We start from the raw sequence: 2,815 nt of genomic DNA on the forward strand, positions 1-2,815 counted from the left end.
TGTGCGTGTGCGTGTGCGTGTGTGTGTGTGAGAGAGAAGAGAGAGAGAGAGAGAGAGAGAGAGATGAATAGAGAGAAGGTTGAACAGGGGTATGCTTAGGTATAAATCAAACCCTCATAGGAATCATACTCACAATTCAGTTTTGTCTCCACATCAAGTGAAAACGTGGATTCAATGGGTGTCATTGCCTCCGCAGCTGTCTGTGCATGTATAAGAATAAGTCATTTTATTATCACACTTGCAATGTAAAAGCTAGATACCTAAGTCAGACGTTATTTAATGTATCACATACTTCTTCCCTCGAGTAGATTTTGAAAATGTGATTCTATGATTATGTATGTCTAGTTAAGAAAGGCACAATGCATTTTGTCAACGAAATGAGTACAGTTGCTAAAAATTATGGAATGACTTTTTTTAATGACCCCCATTAACTCATCAACTGTATCCTACTAAATGAACCAGAATTACTCCCAGTCACAGAGCTTTTGGACTTTGAACTTAAATGGAACCAGAATTGCTCCACATTACATCCCAATAATAGTTAGGTAACATCATAGGATTAATGCAAGTCAATTAAGAAGACAAAAATGCACCGAGTAAAAGAGGCTATTGAGCAAAAAGAGAGTAAAATATTACAAGAGATCCTCCGGAACTTGAACATACCTTTTTCTGTCAGATCTAGGGCTCCATTAATAATTGTTGCTTGTCATGAGTAAGCTCACCACCTTTACCAGCTAGTATGACATCAATTAACCAAATGAAATAAATCAGAAAAACAATGATCAACTTTAATTCTTTCTGTGGGGGGATGCTGGAACGTTGGATATTAGAGAATGGGCATGGTGTGTATGTGATATTATGCAGTCGGTCACGCTTTACTTAAGACTTCATACCTCCTGGCTATGGATAGATACGAGAGCTTCAGTTGAGGTCGCCTAAATAAAGCATCGTGATGGCCCAGGACGGAATCGAGGATCTAAATCACAAAAGAAGTTGAGCATAAGATATTAGAACCTCAACTGAAGTAAACTCACAGGAGGAAAACAGCAGAAGATATCAATAATGTTGCTTGAGACTTGAGAGAAGCTCCCATTTTTGAAGTATCAATAAACATATCACACTTGAGCTAATAATTAAGATCCCCCCATCCACCCTCCCGGCTTTCAAAATGTCCAAGTTAGTATCCCAAAAAACACAACCATCTACTATGAGCTGACACAATTACAAATAAACGAATCACCTTTCCAATAGGGAAAGCAATCGGGTAGCAAATGATCATCAAACACGAACAAGCCACACACAATTAGCACCCACAGCCACCCATACTAGAGCAAGCTGCTTGAGGGATTATCTATCCAGCCACATAAACATATAGAAGAGTTAGTCTCATCAATAACTACGACCAAATGCAGGGAAAAAAAAAAGTGTACCTCACCAAAAGCCAGAACAAACGTCACCGACAGAATGACAGCAACAACAGGATGAAACAGCTTGTCCAGATAGAGTGGAAGAGCCTGCACAGTATCAATACTTAAAACTCCTTCTAATGAGACCATAATTAACTCGATGACCATCACACATACGCCATTCAAAGAGAAGAAGTCTTAACAGAAAACTATGCCAAAGATTGGACTAAAGAATAAGCTAACATAAAAGATTGAACTATGCCAAAGATTGGACTAAAGAATAAGCTAACATAAAAGATTGAACTACAGATTGCTCAATATCACAGATATTTCTGAATAGGTTACTTCATCAGCTATGAATTCTACTAATTCCACAATAGATAGCAGAAATCACCAACTACAATAGTTAGCAGAAATCACCAACTAACCTCCATCGCAGCAGCATTGCACAGTAGCAAGGTCACCAGAAGTTGGTGCTGCTTCTGATACCGGGAAAATAACAGCTGAAAAATTGCTCAAAATCACTAAACAAACTATCTCAACTCCGCACATCAAACAAACAAAACAACAATCATTCCACAGCAAACTCCATTTTTTCAATAAAGAGAGATATATAGAAATTACACAACAACACACAAAATACCAGCTTGTTTCTTCTCCGTGGAGCTGCCGCTCCGTTGCAGTATCTCGAGCTCGATTCCGAGAGACATCAATCCGAGAGTCAAACGGACATAATTCCGGCGAAGAGAACGAGGAAGCACGAGACGCCGGCGTAGACAAACACAATCGGATTCCCAAAATCGATGTCGTTGGAATCGGCGTAGAACGCTCTCGGCGTCACCATCGCCGCCGCATTCATCACGCACAAACACACCTCCCCCAACACAGCAACAAAAATCGCGAAAAAATACAATAAATAGGGAAAAAAAAGTTGCACAGGGAGCTTACTTCGTTATTACTCCTGTTTTCTACGAGCCTTTTCTACGACAGAAATTGAAAACAAAAAGCTGAAAGCGACGGTTTAAGAAATTCATAACAGCGCCATGCGTTTCCACGATTCCTCCAAAATTGAAAGAAAAAAATTCACGAAATCGGTCAGAGAGAGCAAGTGATAGGTGACGCAGCTGTATGTTTTTGTATATCTAGGGAGTTATATTTTGTTGTTTTGCGACGCCACTTGTCGAATTTGACGTACGTTGCGCCGTCGCAGAATATTGAAGCCGATCGCCGATCGGCGGTGGTTTTTTGACCGGAGGCGGAGGGCGGCAGCTGCCGGTCAAAGCTTTTACTTCTTTTTTGAGGAGATTTTTACATGTTATATAGTAAAAAATGCATGTTATAATTACTTTTTTTAGGAGTATGCAATTATTTGTTTCTCCAATTTTATCTTTCTAATTTAAAATGATTTT

General features: G+C 39.5%; 1 pseudogene; it reads right to left on the bottom strand.

Moving 5' to 3' along the window:
• Positions 1 to 112: 112 nt before the first annotated feature.
• Positions 113 to 2,265, bottom strand: LOC121791726 (annotated as a pseudogene).
• Positions 2,266 to 2,815: the final 550 nt, after the last annotated feature.

Source organism: Salvia splendens, unplaced genomic scaffold (assembly GCF_004379255.2).
Source record: "Salvia splendens isolate huo1 unplaced genomic scaffold, SspV2 ctg884, whole genome shotgun sequence".
NCBI lineage: Eukaryota > Viridiplantae > Streptophyta > Magnoliopsida > Lamiales > Lamiaceae > Salvia > Salvia splendens.